Source organism: Lutra lutra, chromosome 6 (assembly GCF_902655055.1).
Source record: "Lutra lutra chromosome 6, mLutLut1.2, whole genome shotgun sequence".
Classification (NCBI taxonomy): Eukaryota; Metazoa; Chordata; class Mammalia; order Carnivora; family Mustelidae; genus Lutra; species Lutra lutra.
In genome coordinates, this window is record NC_062283.1 from 130,798,294 (window position 1) to 130,818,965 (window position 20,672).

The 20,672-nt window shown below is 36.5% G+C and overlaps 1 protein-coding gene across 12 annotated transcripts in view; it reads left to right on the forward strand.

The window, feature by feature from the left end:
* CEP57L1 (centrosomal protein 57 like 1) overlaps positions 1 to 20,672 on the forward strand; it is a 71,248-nt gene that overhangs the window by 11,234 nt on the left and 39,342 nt on the right. For 2 of the 12 annotated variants that reach the window (XM_047733498.1, XM_047733503.1), the window contains exons 2-3: positions 17,509 to 17,597; positions 18,701 to 18,831. The exons of 8 other annotated variants lie outside the window; for them this stretch is intronic. The gene's annotated coding sequence lies outside the window, so the exon portion shown is untranslated. The remainder of the gene's footprint in view (positions 1 to 17,508; positions 17,598 to 18,700; positions 18,832 to 20,672) is intronic. 2 more of the 12 variants (XM_047733500.1, XM_047733501.1) reach the window with 1 other exon arrangement.

Sequence of the window (20,672 nt, forward strand, 5' to 3'; positions counted from 1 at the left end):
TAGCTGGGGCCCTTAATTTTCTGTGTAACTTTGGGCAAGTCTGTCGATCTTTCTGGGCCTCAGAGTCTTCATCTGTGAACTGAGGGCAGTTGAAGTAAATTTTTTTTTCCAACTAAAGCCCGTAATTTGCATTAGGGTTCACTCTCGTGTTTTCCATTCTTTGGGTTTTGACAAATGCATAATGTCGTGTACCCACCATTGCAAGATCATACAGAATAGTTTTATAACCCTGAAAATTACCCATGTTCCATCTATTTATGCCTTCTTCCCTTTCCTTGAACCCCTGGCAACCACTGGTCTTTTTACTGTCTTGTAGTTTGGCCTTTTCCAGAATGTTGTATGTTTCGTATTATACAGAAAGCTGCTATAAAATACATTTATATTCAGGTTTTTTTGGAGACATAAAATTCAACTCATTTAAATAAATAACTTGTAGCATGATTGCTGGATTGCTGGGTAATCTTATGTTTAGCTTTGTAATAAATTCCCAGCTGTCTTCCAAAGTAGCCATACCATTTTGCATTTCCATCAGCAACGAATTCCTGTTCCCCTTGCTCTACATCCTTACCACCTGTGGTGTTGTCAGTGTTTTGGATTTTAGCCCTTCCTGTGGGTAAATGATGATATCTCATTTTAATTTGCAATTCCCTAAAACAGTATTGATCATTTTTTCATATGCTTATTTTCCACCTGTATTTATCTTCTTTTGGTGAGGCATCTGTTCACATCTTTTGCCCATTTTAAAGTTGAGTGGTTCATTTTCTTATTGTTGAGTTTTAAGAGTTGCTTGTATACACAGCATCTTTTAAAACTCAACAATAAGAAAATGAACCACTCAACTTTAGGCACAAGTTCTTTATCGGGTATGATAAAAACAGATATGTGTTTTGCAGATATTTCCCAGTCTGTGGCTTGTCTTTTCATTCTCTTGACGGTGTCTTTTGCAGAGCACTTTTAAATTTTAATAAAGGCAACTTGTCAGCTTTTCTTTCATGAATTATGTTTTTTGGTGTTGTTTGTGAAAAGTCATTGTTGAAACCAAGGTCTCCCAGATTTTCTCCTGTGTTATCTTCTAGACATTTTACTGTTTTGTGTTTTACACATAGGTTTGTGGTCCATTTTGAGTTAATTTTGTGTGAAAGGTGTAATAATGTCTGTGCCTAGATTTACTTATATTTTCATAAATAAAGTTTCTGCTGGCTCTGAAATTATTATTTTGATCAATAATGTTAAAAGGTTAAAAAAAAACTTTAAAAAAGAGTATATTGGATACATCAACCATTTAAGCATTGTTTTCAAAAATATCCCTTGGGGAGAGGCTTGAAGTCAACCCAAAGATGGGCCAAGGAGAGCTTTATCTGGACATATCAGGAGACTATACTAACAGTTTCATTTCAGTGCTACTTTACTGTTATCTGTTGCTAACATGTGCATTTGGATGAGTGTTACACATGTAAATTATTTGTTGGGGAGACTTCTTACCATTAGGAATAGATACCCTGTTATTTGTCTACATTGCCATTTCTTTGCTACTTTTCTGCCTAGTGATACAGGTTTACAAAAGCTCATCTATAGTTTCTCCCCTACTTTCACCTTTCTATGCCATGCTGAAGCCATCTGAACCTTCAATATTTCCTTATGTGATGACTGACTTCAGTTTGTTTTTAAAAGAAATTATGTTAATTATCTACTGTTTAGTATCACAAGCAATTTTTTTTTAAAGATTTTATTTATTTATTTGACAGAGAGAGATCACAAGCAGGCAGAGAGGCAGGCAGAGAGAGAGGAGGAAGCAGGCTCCCTGCTGAGCAGAGAGCCCGATGCTGGGCTCGATCCCAGGACCCCGAGATCATGACCTGAGCCGAAGGCAGCGGCTTAACCCACTGAGCCACCCAGGCGCCCCTAGTATCACAAGCAATTTTATCTCCAAATGTTTACTTGGTTTTTCTTCTCTTTTTCTTTTTTGAGTAATAGATGACCATGGAATTTTACTATTTTATATTAGAGCAAGATTATTGCATTGCACATTATGATTTTAGAGGTAGCCTGCCATGAGGGATTTGTGATAAAATTGTTGACCTTCTTAACCTGCATTTATAGTGATCACATCAAACATAAGAAGTACATATTAGTTCTCACTGTGTTATCATCCATGTTTCTTGAGTTGCATATTTAATCAGAAGCCCAGCATGAGGGGCGCCTCAGAGGGATGGCTCAGAGGGTTGAGGGTCTGACTTCCACTCAGGTCATAATTTTGGGGTCCTAGGATCGAGCCCCACGTGAACTTCCCACTCTGTGGGGAGTCTGCTTGTCCCTTTCTCTCGCTGCCTCTCCCCCGCTCATGCTCTCTCTCCCTTTCAAAGAAATAAATATATTTTTTTGAAAAGCATGATATTATGAGTTTATGGAAAGTGTGTACTATTACCTAGGAGATTAATAAAATTTCTTAAATTTTTTGTTCATTACCTCCTCCTGATTTAGATTTGTAAAAGGCAATAAAAGTTAATTAAATTAGATACTAATTTGTGATTGCTGTTGTGCAGTACTATTACAAAATCACTTCCACTTCATGGAACAAAAGAAAAGAAAAGGAAATAAAGTGAAAGGGATGGAGAAGGAGAGTCTCCGCAGTGAAAGGTCTGATTTTCTTTTTCAGAAATTAATTTTGTAGTTGAAAAAGATATATATATGGGGCGCCTGGGTGGCTCAGTGGGTTAAAGCCTCTGCCTTCGGCTCAGGTCATGATCCCAGAATCCTGGGATCGAGCCCCGCATCGGGCTCTCTGCTTGGCAGGGAGCCTGCTTCCTCCTCTCTCTCTCTGCCTGCCTCTCTGCCTACTTGTGATTTCTGTCTGTCAAATAAATAAATAAAATCTTTAAAAAAAAAAAAAGATATATATATTCCTTATGAATCTTTAGATAATAAGTAAAGGAAGCCCTGTGGTTACTTTCTCAGGTGATTTATTGGAAGACTTTTTTCTTTTTTTATTGAGATATAGTTGACATATAACATTGTATTAGTTTCAGGTGTACAACTTAATGATTTGATTTTTGTATATATTGTGAAATGATCACCACAATTAAGTCTAGTTAACATCTCTCACCATACATAGTTACCCATTTTTTTCTTTTTTTTTTTTTAAGATTTTATTTATTTATTTGACAGAGAGAAATCACAAGCAGGCAAAGAGAGAGGAGGAAGCAGGCTCCCTGCTGAGCAGAAAGCCCGATGTGGGGCTCGAACCCAGGACCTGGGATCATGACCTGAGCCGAAGGCAGCGGCTTAACCCACTGAGCCACCCAGGCGCCCCGTTACCCATTTTTTTCTTGAAAAAAAAAACTTGTAATATTCAAGTTTTGCCTCCAACTGCTTACCTAGTTTTTCTTATTTTGATTTGTTGGAAAGTAGCTCATCAACCAAGTGTTATGTGTATACCTTAGATGTATATATGAATGTGTATGTGTTGCCCAGGTGAATCCCAGAAGCTTTTCAATTTGAATCTTTAGATTTTATTTTTAAGATGTCCCTAGCAAAATTGATTTGAATTCTTTCCAGCAAGATCAGTTTGAATTCTATTCTTCTCAGCCTTTAAAAAGCTTATTTTCTCATATATACTATTCTCAGAATATAGTGTATTTCTTTCATGTGTGTTATTTTGTTTCTGCAGTAAATGAATGAAAACTTATATCAAATTCACTCTTTAGGGGCGCCTCAGTGGCTCAGTGAGTTAAAGCCTCTGCCTTCAGCTCAGGTCATGGTCTCAGGGTCCTGGAATCGAGCCCTGCATCAGGCTCTCTGCTCAGCGGGGAGCCTGCTTCTCTTCCTCTCTCTGCCTGCCTCTCTGCCTACTTGTGATCTCTCTCTGTCAAAATAAATAAATAAAATCTTAAAAAAAAAAAATTCACTCTTTAATTTTTTCCAGTTCTTCTGCCTTTGGTGTCTCCCAAGTTACTCTGATGTGCTTTGAATGTCTAAATTTCCAATATTTCTGGCTATTTTAATATATTTTAAAAAAATAAAATTGCTTAATATGTATTTATTTTGCCCTTACTGAAAGATTTGTGAGCTAGCTCTAACATGTATGTACAATTTATGACATAAATTTTGGAAACCGATCTCATTGCTGGCTTCATTCTTGTTTTTCTACTCTTTTTCTACAGTTTTCTACTGTTTTTCACACCCACATATTTTATGTGAGTATATACCTATCTACTTAAGATTTTAAAATTTGTGTCATTTAAAAATACTAAATATTTCAAACAAAAGGAAAAAAAGAGTAATTTAGTAAACAGTTTTGTAACTTTTGTTCAAATATTAACATTTTCCTTCATTTGTTTTTTTTTTGATGGAATAAAAAATTACATGTATATAGAAGTGTCGTTAGTACTATAATATATTGTCTTTGTGTTTTAAAAAGATTTTATATAAAAGACAACTTATAATACTGTCATTCTATAACTTGCTTTTTTCACTGAACAATATATATATATTTTTTAAAGATTTTATTTATTTATTTGACAGAGATTACAAGTAGGCAGAGAGGCAGGCAGAGAGAGAGAGAGGAGAAAGCAGGTTCCCTGCTCAACAGAGAGCCTGATGTGGGGCTCGATCCCAGGACCCTGGGATCATGACCTGAGCTGAAGGCAGAGGCTTTAACCCACTGAGCCACCCAAGCTCCCTGAACAATATATTTTTAAAGCTTATCCATGTTACTAAATGTGAATCTAATTTTTTTATTTAGTTGCCATATGATATTTCATTATATGAATGTGATACAATTTATCTCCATTCCCTTGTTAATATATAGTTAAGTTGGTTTTTTTTCCTTTTTTCCTATTGCAAGCGAGTCTACAATTAACATCACTATATATGTCTACATTTTTTTCTAGGCTTCATTCATAAAACTGAGAAGTAGGGTTGCTGAGTAATAGGGTATACACAGCATCACAATTTTTAAATTGTCTTCCAAAATTTTCTGCCAGTTTACACTCCCACCAGTCGTTCATGGAAATTTCCATCTCCCCACATCCTTGCCAAATATTGACTTTTTTCTAAGTTTTTGTCTGATGGGTGTGAAATAATTTTTCATTGTTTTAATTTCCATTTTCCAGATTGCATGGCATTTCCCGAAGTTGAGTATCTTTTTGGCTTTTGGATATCCATATTTTCTCATCTGTTAACTACTCTTCATATCTTTTGTCCCTTTATTAAGCTTTTTCTTAAAAATTTGTAGGAGTTTTGGTAATTCCAATACTAATCTTTTATTTGTTACATGTGTTGCTTTTTTAAACTTTGTCAGTGGTATCTTCGGTTGCATGGAGTTTTAATTTTAGTTTAGTTGTTATCACTTTACCTGTTTGTAAGTTGTCTTGTTTATTATGAAGTCTTTCATACCCAAAGTCTGAAACATATTCTATATTTTCTTCAAAAATAGTTAAAGATTGTTGTTTACATTTAGGCATTGAGTCTAGCTGGAATTTATTTTTGTGTTTGGCATGGAATAAAGATAGATGTTTACTTTTTACAGTATGGATAGTGTGTTATCCTGGCACAAATTGTGAATAGTAATCCTTTTCCTAAGAAAATGCCCTCATTTTCATATACCAAATTCCCATAAATACCAGAGTCTATTTCTGGACTCTGTTTTGTTCCATTGGTCTCTTTTTCTCACCTTGTGCCAATACCACTATTTTAATTACTAACACTCTATAATGAATCTTTTTTTTTTTTTTAAGATTTTATTTATTTGAGAGAGAAAGAGCAAGAGAGGGAACACAGGCAGGAGGAGTGGGAGAGGGAGAAGCAGGCCTCCCACTGATCAGGGAGCCTGATGCGGGGCTCGATCCCAGGACCCTGGGATTATGACCTGAACCGAAGGCAGATGCTTAACAACTGAGGCACTCAGGCGCCCCTACCCCTATAATAAATCTTGATAGTTAGAAGAATAGTCCCTTCTTTTAACAAATCTTGTTCACAAAGATTTTACAAATTTTATTTGGCTTTACCCCTATGATTCTTATGATTTTTTACTATTGTCTGAAAAAAATATATATGTATTATATATATATATATTAAAATAACAGTTTCCACATAGATTATCCAGATGATGATGATGGTTAAAGTAAGCTGTACACCCAGTGTGGGGCTTGAACTCGTGACCCTGAGTTGGAGAGTCATATGCTCTTAGCACTGAGCCAGGCAACCATGCATATACAAATTATCTTGACTTTTCTATGTAAATAATCGTATTGCCTACAAATAACAATTTTTTTTTCCTTTTGAATTCTTATCCATCTTAGTTTCTTTTTCTGTTTTATTTATCCTTTGGTGTACTCTCCAGCTCAATGTTGAATACTACCACTAATAGTGGGAATCCTTGTCAAAGTGTTGTTTTTAGTATCTGAGGTACACATTTGGTCTTGAAAAGTAATACTTTTAGTTTGTTTTAACTAATTGTAATTTTAAAATGTTTTATTAATTTATTTCTTAAATTTATGAAAGTTTATTAAAGTTGTAATTTTCAAAATGTTTTTCCTAAGCATTTGAATTTAACTTAAAAATTTTACGAGATCATATTTTAGATCTAGTAGTCTTTGCCTGGAATTAGGACTTTGGCTTTTTCTTTGATTAATGCTTAGTTAACTGGTAAACCTAGTAGATTAAGTCTTCCTTAAACATGAATAGCACTTATAAATTTAGGTACCCTAGGTATTTCAAACTGCATTTTATTTAGCCTATCATATTTTCTCAAATACTTTAAACAACTATCAAGGCAGATCTTCATTTCCAAAAGTAACATCTTTCTAAGTAAGCAGCTTTTGTCAATTTAATACATTAGACTTATACATTTAATAAGCCTGATTTTAGAAATCATTTTAAACATTTTTAAAAACCTAGCACCCTTTCACCAGTATGGCTTAACTGTTCTGTTTTTGGCACTTAACCATTTCTTTTTCTTGCATTTGAGCTTGGCTGTTTACTTGCAAATGTTACATATTATCCGGTATTTCTGTATTTAGATTGGAGGTGACTTTTCTCTTTCATATTAATTCAACATTTTTTCAGAATTTTTCGTATTTTATTTTACCTACTTTTTTTTTTTAAAGATTTTATTTATTTATTTGACGACGGAGAGACAGGGAGAGTGGGAACACAAGCAAGGGGAGTAGGAGAGGGAAAGCAGGCTTCCCACCTAGCAGGAAGCCGGATGTGGGGCTCCATCCCAGGACCCTGGGATCATGACCTGAGTTGAAGGCTGACGCTTAAGGATTGAGCCACCCAGGTGCCCTTACCTTCCTTTTTTGTATGTAATTTTATGAGTCATTTAAAAGTCTTTCTAGAAGGAGGGTGTTGTAAACAAATACTTGTTGAAATAATTAAAACTATGTATTCTTTAAATGTTTAAAATCTTAATGGTTGTCTAGATAAGATTACCAAGGTATTTATAGGGGTATTCACTGCAAAGACAAAATTTTAATTGTTTTAGAGCTCAAAAATATGGCTTCAATAGAAGTTTAAATAAAAGTTCAACATGCAAGTAAATTTGCCTCTCTTTTAGTAGAATTTTAAAAATGGATGAAAACTTCAAGATGACTTAAATCAACCCTTTTATTTTATATATAAAGTTGGGAGGGGGTTTAGGTACTAATTAGGATAAGGTCACAGAACTAGTTTGAACTAGTCTTATCACCACTGCACTGGTGAATCCAAATATAATGCCCACCAGTAAGTAGTAGTGGAGGGAGGAATCTCTGGCCCCAGGGTGTATAAAGGCTAAGAATTTAATGTTCCTCATTTTTCTCATTTTGTTTGAACCTAATTATATTTCCTTATATTCCTCTGTTCAAAAGGGCACAGATGATGGCTGTGAGATCTTATTGTGTGATATTCTTTTTTTTAGACTCTATTCATTTAGAATATATGAGACAAATTCTACTTCTTCCTCCAAAGTACTTTCACACCAATTGTTTGAATTCTGTTGCTCGATTGTACTCTTTTCTATAAACCCTCCTTGTTTCTTGAGTTGTGTTAATGAGATAATGTAGTATTGTCCCAATAATTTGGCTACATTATGATTCTGTCAGGTACTTTTGAAAGTATACTACAGTTTTTTGGTGCCATTTAATTAGATATACCAGAGTGGTTATTTACTAAATCAAGTGAGCTTAAATATAAGATCATTACAATTTTTAACTTTTTTAAGAAGGAAGTTTCTTTTTCTTCCTTTACCCTCCTATTCTGGAAATAGGAATTTCTATATATGCAACAGGATGTTTTGGACAATTTGCTATTTGTTTTTTCTGTTATCACTTGTTATTTCATGTTACCAGTTACGTATCGTAATATTTTGATAGTTGTCTTCTGTGTAGAGCTACTTTGAAGATTCTGTATATAGATATTACCTAAAGTCCGTTCTGTGGAATGCTCATTTCTCAAAAGGATACCCCAAAAAGGTTTCTGTTGCAAATAAGTTTGGGAAATGCATGCTTTATCCCTCTTTTGGAAATTCACAATGATAGTAGAATGTTAAAGATAATAAAGTGGAATATTAAAAATTAAAATCTGGATTAATATTAAAGAATTTTTTTAAACTTGCAGGTGAAGAAGTTGATTAATTTTGTCTTACCCATTTCAACAAGGTTATTTGCTGGAAATTTATTTAATTTAGGGAGTAACTTCGATTAATATCCTATGAAGCTAGTATTTTGGTAAATACTGTTTAATAGTATGAATCCTTAGTGAATGGTAGATCATGATCTTTAAATATTAAAGTAAGTATGTTTCTTTTTGTTTCTTTAAGCCTAGTTGTCTTTATAATTTGTTTTTTTCCTTTACAGCATTGATCATTCCATCTCCCCCAGTCATTCTTTTCCCCAGACCAGATGTTTTTATTCATTTAGCTCATCTTTATTGTGCCCCTAGAGAGCACATACTAGAAGTACAAAGATGAATAAAATAAAGTTCTGGCTCTCGAAGACCTAACTTGCTGATTTTTTTTTTTCCCTAACTCATTGATTTGGTAGAGCAGGGAAAACATCTGTAAGGCACACCCCCTTACATCTTTATGTAATTTAGAGATCCATGATCAGCACTTTGCATTTACTTACTCAATTGCATGAAAAGAATGTTCTTTTTTTTTCTTTTTTAAAGATTTTATTTATTTATTTAACACAGAAAGAGATCACAGGTAAGCAGAGATGCAGGCAGAGAGAGGGGGGAAGCAGGCTTCTTGCTGAGCAGAAAGCCCGATGCGGGGCTCAATCCCAGGACTCTGGGATCATGACCTGAGCCGAAGGCAGAGGCTTAACCCACTGAGCCACCCAGGTGCCCCAAAAAGAATGTTCTTAATGTATATATTTTATAAAGACTTTATTCATTGAATCCAAGATGCCAAAGATTATAAGGCACAGCATTACTTTATGTCCCACAGTGGAAAAAAAAAACATGTTGCCAAATATAATTTAAATGTGAATCCTCAGGGTGCCTGGGTGGCTCAGTCAGTTAAGTGTTCGCCTTCCGCTCAGGTCATGATCTCAGGGTCCTGGAATCGATCCCCACATTGGGCTCTCTGCTCAGCAGGGAGACTGCTTCTCCTTTTCCCCCTCCTTCTGTGCTCTCTCTCTCAAATAAATAAATTAAATCTTTAAAAAAAAATAAAGGTGAATCCTGATTTCATAGAAGTAAAATATATGCATTCATTTGTAAATAAATGTTTGTTAACTGTTAGTCTCCAATGTATTTACTTATTTCTACTGCATTTATTGATTTGAGGACAACAAATGCTTATTAAATGACTACCCTATAGTAAGTCCAGTGGATAACAGAATAATGAATAAGATATGGTCCCTTGCTCTTGAGGGATTATAGAGGAAGACAGATATGTGCAGACATTGCTAAAATAAAATTATGTTTGTTAAGGCAACTAAAATCAAATCACAGAAACTCTAATATATTAAAGATAATTTTAAATTAAAGATAGTGGATGGCTTTGGAAGAGTTATGAATTACCAACTTCAAAAGATATTGCTAATTTTTTATTCTTTCATTGTCAGAAGCAGTTGAGGGATTAGTGGATAGGAGGGAGAAATGGAAAGAAATACTTATTTGGGGGTATGTATGTGTATTTTTTTTTAAAAGAAGAGAATAGAGTTTGTTTTAAAGATGTTTTATGTTTTTCTCAGTTGTTCTCGCCACGGGAGTTCTATTTCAAGGGAAAACAATTCTGATAGTTGTAATGTTTGTTTGCTTTGGAAATTTTACAAATTGAATTATACTCAGCCAAACATGTTTCTCGATTTATACAGGGGAAAACTGTTAACCTTAAGTTGGCATCTGTCTGTTGTCAGCAGCTGTGTTGGTTGGTCTACTCACTGTCTGTGTGTACACTTAAGGGAATGCAAGCTTGCTTTAATTTTGGCTTAAATAGCACTAGGAAAATTAATCTGTTAGTTTGTTTTTTCCTGAGGCCAATATAGGGAAAAACTGGATTAACTACAATTTATGTAAAGCAGTGCAGAAACAAAAAGGGCACCATATTTAGAGTCTGGAAACCCAAATTTGAATTCTGGTTCTGCCACTTATTACACCTGTGAGGCTAAGCAAGTTGCTTCATCTTTTTGCCTTGGTTTCCTCGTGTGTTCAAAAGTGACTATAATGATATTATGCCACTTTGTAAGGCTAAGTTAAAATTTGATGTATAAAGGCTTTGTAAATTATAATACTTTTCAAGTATTAGTTGATAATTTTAGATTTTGCCTTTTTAGTATAGTTGCAAAGAATATACTATATAAGACTATATACATTTTAAAGAATTGAGTTTAGCAGCTTTATCTGTATTTGTATAAACTTTAGTCAAAAAAGGATGTCATTTTCTCCCTTTTAAGCATTTCAGAGACTTTTTTTAAGAGAGAAAGGGAGGAGGGGGGAGAGGAAGAGGGAAAGAGAATCTTAAGCAGGTTCCATGCTGGTTGTGGAGCACAATTCTGGCTTGATATGGGGCTTGATATGGGGCTTGATCTGAAGACCCTGGGGTCATGACCTAGCCAAAATCCAGAATCAGATATTTAACAGACTGAGCCACCCAGGTGCCCCTCTCCTCTGTCTCCTGATAGGCTGGAATTTGCAGCTGATAGGAAGCTTTTAACTAAAGGATGAAAGTTGGTCATATTAAAGGCAGATATATTTCTTAGCCAGGATTGGTCTGGACTAGACTGGCAAACTTGGCGAACTGTCATGATGAAATCAGCATGATGAAGTCAACCCTCTACTTTTTGCAAGGCACCAAATTTGTACTAGTTCAAAACAAGTTCAAAACCCTGAGTTGTTTAGGCATTTCATTTATTTCACCTGAGACTATAACCTCTTCCTCTCCACCTCCATCTCTTAGCAAGATATCTGACACGTTAGACACTCAGCAAATACCATTGGAATTGAAATGGAATGAAAACTGAAAATTATGCCAATTCCTAACATTAGCTTTCCTGAAAAGTCACCTCATTATTATATGAAGCAAATTATGTAGACACAGTCATAGGCAACCTCTGTTTGGATGCAAGAGAAATTCTTAGAAGCAATAAAGATCTCATGCTTAGTCATCATAAGGTCTCTTCTATGCCTCCTGTATTTTGGCTGTTGGGGTACATTGGAAGGTCCTCAGCACTTTCAGCATTTGGCATAGTCAGCTAAAAGTAAAGTATGCACATTGAAAACTGCTGAAGAACTAGAATATTTAAGAGGAAGCTAATACAAATTTTCAAAGGTACATTTTAAGTAAAATGTATTTTGATTATCTTAATTAAGCTTCTGCCTCAGCTAGGCAGGAAAATTAGATTTTGCCCTTTTGCCTTCCATGCAGTTCAATAACATATGCTGTTTCTCATGTTAAGACCCTAGCAGCTGTGCCAACAAGTCTGGTTTAGGGGGAAAATAAATAAATAAGGACTTAGTGGTATCTCTTTACAGATCAGCTTGTCAACAACTCTGTCCATCAATAGATTACATCAGCCCTTTTGTGAACAGTTGTTCACTTCAGATATATGAATCAGAAGTTGGTGTGCTTAAGATACTGCAGCTTGCTAGTAGGTGTAAGAATTGGAATTATGAATACGGAGTTCTGAATACCAAGGAGAGCAATGCTATGACAAACCTAGGTATTTGTGTTGCTTTTTGACAGAATAACTCATACACTACTGTTAGTGATTGGAACTCTCTTTTATCTGAATGGCATAGACCTCTTCCTTTTACTTTCTATTGAGGTGACTTGTTAGTAAGATTTATCTTGGAACTCTGCATGGCTTTTTTTTTTTTTTTCCTACATGGCTTTTAATTCATTTCAGTTTACCAAGCATTTATTAACTATTGAATTAAGTGCTAAGATTACAAATATGAATGAAGCTGGATTCCGGTTTTTAAGGCTTGCTGTTTAAGGGAAGGACATGAATAGAATATTTCTTTTTTTTTTTATTGATTTTATTTATTTATCTGCCACAGAGAGAGTGGGTGAGAGAGAGCACAAGCAAGGGGAACAGCAGGCAGAGTGAGAAGCAGGCCTCATGCTGAGCAGGGATCATCACTCGATCCTAGGACCCTGGGATCATGACCTGAGCCAAAGGCAGACGCTTAACCGACTGAGCCACCCAGGTATCCCAGAATATTTTAATAAAATATATTAAGCATATAAATATGCAAGAGGAGAGTTAGTTAGCCCAGCCACAGGGAACCAGGAAAGGGCTCAGAGATTAGTATTTGTAAGGACAAGTTGTAAGGAAACTGAAACTCCAAGGAAAGAATAACAAAGAGTTTACTATCATTGCTACTTCCACCACTGTATATTTATATAATACTTAATATTTTTCAAAACTAAGAGAAAGGAAGTGATATAACTAAGATTACATGCCGTGTAAGTATTAGGGGAGGAAAAAAACCCTAGGTCTTCTGATTTTATCCAGAGCCCTTTCCATTACATCATATTCCTTAGTGAAACCATGCAGATGCAGTCTTGTCCTCAAATCTAGAGAAATGGAGGGGGAAATGCCTAAGGAAAGAGTTAGTCTCTGGTCACTAAACCCAAGAGGCTATCAACAGCTTAAAGGGATGTAATGGTAAAGAATGAACCGTCGTGCTGTAATCAAATAGATTACCATGTTTCTAGAATCTGATGAATCTGATGAATCTTTCTGATCTCAAGACACTGTTGATGGTTATCTTCAGAGAGGGGAAAGCTGTGGACATGGTTGGGAATCAGTGGTCTAGGAGTAAGAAATATTTTACTTTTTATTTTGTGCACTTTAGTGCTGCTTAAGTTTTGTTACCTGATACATTACTATTTAGTAAAAAAAACATGTTGATAGGGATTTCTGTATAGTGGGATTATAGGTCACTTAAAATTTTTAAATTAAATACTACATAGTACATAGTACATGCTATGTAATTTCATCTAAAAAGTTACTGCTGAGTAGGTTGACAGTGACAGAGTGGATTTTCCATAGATCCACCTAGAAACTATTTTTATAACATGCTTAGAACAGCAGTGGCAGTATAAAAACAGTATTTCCTTATTTCTATGGAAGAGTGAATATTAAATAATAGATAAGGATGTGAGATACTTCATTTTCCACAGTCTTAGAAAATCCCTATATCACAGATACAAGTACACATTTGCTCTTGGGGTAGGAAACAGTTTTCCTGAGTGAAAGAGATGCTCTGGCAGGGCGTGACAAGAGTGGGAATCAGATTTGAATTGTTGTATTAGTTACTTTAGACAGGACTGTGCCGTGAGAGGGACTTTGAGGACCTTTACCCACCAAAAGCAGGGAAAAGCTAGCAGTGGTTGGTTGAATAAGTGGTTTCTTTGTAAAAAAAAAAAATTTTTTTTAATGAGGGAACTCCTCACAATGATCAGTTGGTGCTTATTATCATTCTAAAGTCATTTTAGTCTTTTTTTTTTAAGATTTTATTTATTCATTTGACAGAGAGAGAGATCACAAGCAGGTAGAGAGGCAGGCAGAAAGAGGGGGAAGCAGGCTCTCTGCCGAGCAGAGAGCCCAATGTGGGGCTCAATCCCAGGACACTGAGATCATGACCCGAGCCGAAGGCAGAGTCCCAACCCACTGAGCCACCCAGGCACCCCGCCATTTTAGTCTTCTAATGATGATATGCTTGTTATATAGTGAAATTGCAGTTTTATAAGATGCCAGAACAGCTATGGCTTATAATTTATGCAGGGTTTATCCTATCCTTAGAAAAGATGGAAAATGCATGCCTGAACTAGGAATACTCAGCTTTTCTGGAAAATTATAAAAATGCTAAAGGAATTTTTTTTTATGGTGGCATTGTTAAAAAGGGATTAATTTTCTTAAAAAGGGCCAGAATGCTCTGGATGTAATGCAAGTATTTATTTAGTGTGTTTGTGGCCTGTGAGTAAAAGATGAAATACTGAGTATTGGACTGGGACTATAAATCATCATCCTTGGCAGGAGCAAAGTTTGCTCTTTTTCCTGTTGTGTCTGGACAGTTACCAGGGCCTGTGGGGAGCCTGGCAATCTAGTTCTCAGAGTCCCAGAGAATATTAAAGCATTTACATGAGGTTGGGGTAGCAGTGGTCTGATCTCACTTGTTGGTTGTTTAGTTTATTTTATAATTTTTTTATGGGTGAGATTTTTATATTTGGCGGAATTATAAAACATTGTTAAATGTGGGAAGGGAAAGGATTTTTATAATTTTTAATAACCTTTTATAGTTCTTACCACTAAAAATAAATCAATACCCATATGAAATTATGTATGGAGTACATTTGAGAACCAGAAATTGGCCTCTCCATCCCAGTTTCTGGAATTCAGAATAGCTTGCTGGACTTTCCATTATTGTGTTTCGGTGATTCTAAGACTTTTTTTCAGATTTAAGAAAAGTTCTAAAATAATGATATGTCTTATAATTGTTATTGGCCTGAATTAAAGTAGGATTACTTCAGAGAGGTTTTGCATTTTCCTCTATCAGTCGTTTGCATGACTGCCAACCTGGGACCATTTTAAATTAAATTCTCTGTTTAAGAGTTTGTTTTTAATCTCACTGGTAGTATGAATTCAGAGTATAAAGCAGTGTAAGAACTGTCTTTGAGTTACTATTCCCTCTACTTGGTGCCTAGTACTTGAAAGGTAGAGATTTTCAAATATCCTTAATGTTTCTTTCTGAATGGTGGATTTATTTTCCATTTATCCTTCTCTTCATTTGTAGCCTTTCTTTTGTTTCAGCTTTATTTGAGAAGTCTCTGGGTTTTTTTCTTGTGGTACACGAAAAAACAATGCATCTTATAGTAGATGGTGGCTTAGATTTGAGAAAAAACCCATCAAGACACTTGGTTAGGCCTTTACTTAAGCACCCTTCTTTGACACTTGTTTATTTTTATGGTAGACACACTTCTAAGACACAATGTCATTGTTACACACATTTTTTTGTTCGTTCCTCATCATGATCTTCAAACTTGAATGTGCATAAGAATCAACTGGGGAGTGAAAACTATTTCCGGGCCCAGAGGTTGTTTCTGTGGACCTGGGTGATGCCCTCTCATCTGCACTTTTGACAAATACCCTCAAGGTATCCACACTTAGAGAAAAACTAACTGCATTCTCTATATCTAAGTGAATACTCACAGTTTCAGCTGCATCTCTATTTATTGATGACTTCTAAATTTTTATGTTTAGTCTAAGCCATTTTTTTTGGATGCCAAATCCATCTCTACAACTGACATGGCTCTATTAAAGGCAAAATACTCTCTGACCCAGGCTGCCTTGGTTCAAGTCCCAGCTCAGCCACTTAATAGTTGTGTGACCTTGGGCAGAGTTAGCTTCTCAGGTGCCTCATGTAAAATGAAATTTGAATACCTCAGAGGGTCGCCTTGATAATTCAGTGGATTCACACATACAAAGTTCTTTGACCAGAGTCTGGCACATGAGAAGTTCAGTGTAAGTGTTGGCTGTTTTTATGTTGTTATTGTTCCAAAAGCACCTCAAACATGTCTAAAATGAACCTTTTATACACCTCTACCACCCTCCATCTGTTTTCTCCTTTGACTACAGTTTTAATTTCTCCCTATCACTGATTTTCCTCATTTGGGTCATACATTTTATGAATTCAATATCATATTTATCTCTAATTTGTCCTCTCCTTTATTTCTTTGTTTTTTTCCTTTCCTTTCTTTCTTTCCTTTCCTTTCTTTCTTTCCTTTTCTTTCTTTCTTTCTTTCGAGAGAGAGAGAGCGCATTCTTGCACAGTGGGGGTGGGGAGGGGCAGAGGGAGAGGGAGGGAGTCTCAGGCAGGCTCTACACCCAACACAGAACCGAAGGGGGGGGCGGGCCTCAATCTCACAACCCTGAGATCATGACCTGAGCTGAAATTAAGAGTCGGACACTTAACTGACCAAGCCCAGGTGCCCCTTGTCCCCTCCTTTCTATTCCCACTTCTGTTGCTTTGGTTTAGGTCTCTAACCCCTCTCACAGAATTTTGGAATAGCCTCCTAAATGGACTTCTAGCCTCTGGTTGTTTTTCTTCATTCAGAGCTCACAGAAATCTTTATCAAAGGCAATCAGATCCTGCCATTTGGTCTGCTGGTTTGATAAACATGGTAAAATCCAAACACGTGTGCCTGGCATACAACTCTTCGAGCTAGTTTTTGCCTCCTTGTTCTGCAACACTCATTTATCATCTTCCCACTTTATATATTACTTGTAGTAGATTCTCTCTTGCTTTCATAACTTTGCATAAATAAGCAGTATAGCATGGGAGTCAATAGTGTGAGCTCTAGAGCCAGACTGCTTAAGTCCAAATCCTGACTTTGCAGCTTAACTAGTTGTGTGAACTTGGGCAAAACACTTTTTCTGTGCCAGTTTCCTAATCTTTAAAATGGGAATAGTCGTGCCTCATAGATACGTTATGAGGATTTTACTAAGTTAATTTACATAAGCATTCAATAAATATAAAGTATTGTTTTTATTATTACCATGCTGTTTCCTTTGACTGTACACTTGATCTTCTCCACCACCCATTCTCTTACTGTCTTTTGCCTATCAGGTCCTATTCATTCATCTGTCATAAAGAGCTACCTCCTCAGTGCACTTGGGCGGCTCAGTCGGTTAAGGGACCAGCTCTTGATTTTGGCTCTGGTCATGATCCTGGGATCAAACCCCTAGTTGGGCTCTGTGCTCAGTCTGTTTGAGGATTCTAACTCTCTCTCCCTCTGCCCTCCCCCCTACCACCACTTGCATACTCTCTCTCTCTCAAGTGAATAAATAAATCTTAAAAAAAAAAAAAAAAAAAGAACTACCTCCTCCAGGAAGCCATTCTGAAATTCCCACATTCTCTTATGATGATCCTCTGGGTTCCCATAGCACCCTTTTGTGGTATAATTAAACTCTGAATGCTTTAAGGACTACCAGTATTTTTCATATGTATTTTTCGTCTCTGAATGGCCAGAGAATGAGACTTCATTGTTTTGTTCTTTCTTATTTGCTATAGATTAAGAAACCCAAAAGAGGAGGGATACTCTATTAGAGACAAGTAAACAGATGCTCATAAGCAGACTGGAAAGCAGGAAATAGCAAGAGGTGAAAAGACAGAAAACAAAATCTAAGTCTGGAGCTTTCCAGTGAAGGGACAGACAGTCCAAGAAGTATCAGTGTGGTTCTCCAAGTATCATAGTATATAATTAAAAAGCTATGATAAGGGGCGCCTGGGTGGCTCAGTGGGTTAAGCTGCTGCCTTCGGCTCAGGTCATGATCCCAGGTCCTGGGTTCAAGCCCCACATCGGGCTTTCTGCTCAGTGGGGAGCCTGCTTCCTCCTCTCTCTCTGCCTGCCTCTCTGCCTACTTGTGATTTCTCTCTGTCAAATAAATAAATAAAATCTTAAAAAAAAAAAAAAAAAAGCTATGATAATATCCTAAGTCATCCCAAAGATCAAATTGTAGAGTATACTTGGCCTAAAAGGAAGGAAAGTAGCTTAAAGATTTTAGAAATATTTCTTTTAAAACCAGTTGAAATTAATTTTGGCAATTACTTAGATGAGCTTTCATTATTTATAATTGTCCAACAGCTCACCCACCTTGGGCAGCCTGAGTAATCAGTGCACTCCTGTAATTAATTCTGGCCATTGAATGTGCCCAATTTGTGTACGTGGATATTGGCCGGGGTGGAGGGGAGGGTAGGGAGCAGATTGTAATAGGCTAACAAAGTGAATTTGTGACAACTAATATGAGCACTGTTAACTTTAAAATTCATTATTTGTTGACTCAAATTTCTAAGTTCTTTATACATTTACTAACATTGCCATCAACCTTTCTAAGGAAAAATGGTTAGAAACAGATTTAAGCTCAACAGATAAATATAATGAACATTGTAAGAATGATGAAACTCTTTCAAAATAGCTGATTTAAAAGAAAGTTAGAACTTTCTGAAAAAATATTACCAGTAATAATTTAAAATCCTAAGATTTATATTTGTTTACTTAAGTGAAATGATATTATAATAAAACATTGTATGCAAAATACATACCAAGGTACAGTATGTGACTATTTTTACAACTTAAGACAGTATTTATAAATTGTTGGATTTAACCATAACAAATATTAGCATAGAGTAGTAGGGAAAAGTTGCTGATCTAACAAATTAGTTTCAGGGGATTCATTTTACAATTTTTTTTTTCTTTGATTAGGCCCTGAGGATACAATGCCCCTTTGCAGAACACAGCAGTTTGGACTGCAGGGACTTACAAAAGAAATAAACATAATTGCCCTCCCTGAGTTTCTATTGATATAGGAGACATAAGACCCCTAAAAATGAGATGTAAGTGCCCCAACACATATCCATATAAATTATCAATATTGTACATCTTCAGCTATTTTCTTCCTCTGCAGAAATCTAGTTAAGAGGAAACTATTTGCGGGACGCCTGGGTGGCTCAGTTGGTTGGGCAGCTGCCTTCGGCTCAGGTCATGATCCCAGCGTCCTGGGATCGAGTCCCACATCGGGCTCCTTGCTTGGCGGGGAGCCTGCTTCTCCCTCTGCCTCTGCCTGCCATTCTGTCTGCCTGTGCTTGCTCTCTCTCCCTCTCTCTCTGAAAAATAAATAATTTAAAAAAAAAAAAAGGAAACTATTTGCATGAAAATACTTGTTTGTTATTATAAAACTGATATGTATTTATTATAAAGAATGTATAGGAAGGTTGAAATAAGAAAATGAAGGTCTCTTGTTCATCTATTAACATTTTAATATATTTAGTAGCTTTTATATATGCTTATCTTTATCCCTTTTAAAAATTGGACTGTAATTACATAATTTTATGTTCTTCTTTATTTACTCTATATTAAATCAGAAGGATTTTCTCATGAACTAAATATTTAAGATAAACTACAGGTAAAGATGATGGGGAGTCTAATCATTTAAGTAATCACAGACATTGTAAAGTCTGAAACTTACTGGATTCAGATTCAATAAGGAAATTTCTAACTTTCTAATTAGATAAAATGTTCATAAGTCTAGATATTTTAAATTCAGCAATTGATAAATTCGCTTGGAAATCAGCTCTTATTGCATGGCATTGAGTTGAATTAATGGGGCACATAACAATTAGATGCTCTGTTTTAATTTATAAAATATTTGTAGAAGATTGGCATTACTTTATATTCTTTTAAAAAAAACTTAAATATAGTTGTACTCATATAATCATATTTCTCCTCTCCAGACTCATTTAAAATAATGAATATGAGGGGAATGCACAAGAGCACTTCCCCAAAGCCATTGGCTGGGAAGGAAAAGGGGAAAGGCTGTTTTCCTGAGTTCTTGTATCCAGCAGGGCTCAAAACTGGAGCTGTAAAGGTCAGCCGGGCTTGGCTAGGATAGGGCACTGAGGGCACTTCCTTGCTCCTGCAAAGAAGGCAGGCAAACAACCCAGAGGCAGACCCGTGGAAATAGCCATCTGAGGAACGCCTGTGAAGCGTTCACACACAGGGAGGAGATAATTCACTCTTCCTAGAGCTGTCCCTGAGAGGTAGCTTCAGGAGATACCTGTCCAGGGACAAAGGAGGAGGAGCCAGTGGGCACTATTTCCCTTCCCCACTCATCAGCGTAAACCCAGAGCCACCTGTGGAGGGCAGCTCACCTCAACACTAGCTGCCTAGCTTGCTTGCAACAAATTCCACACCTCTGTGCTCTGGTGCAACAGCCCTTCTCAGTCAAACCTCCCTCAGTCCTAGAATGGTGAGACTCTCCCCCAGAAGATCAGCACAGGCCTCTGCCCACACCACATCCCTAAAGCCTGGAGTCTTCAAGGTCAGCAGGCTTGGCTTGGCTAGAGCCAGGAGGTCACTGCACTGCCCCTGGAGAGAAGGCAGACAAGCTGGAGCCAGATAGTGTGGAAACAGTGATCTGAGAAATGCCTGGGACACACAGAAGGGAGATTATTTGCTCTTCTTGGAGTGATTTCCTGAGAGAAAGAGGCACGGAGACCCCTCTCTAGGGACAAAGGAGCAGGCGGGCATCATTCCCCCGCCCCCAGCATAAACACAGACACACCTGTCATAATCAGTACAGCGCCAACACTGGCTGCCTAACCTGCTTATACCAAGTCCCACAACCCCGCATTTCATTGGTACTGCCCTGTTTGATCAAGTTTGCCTCAGTGCCAGC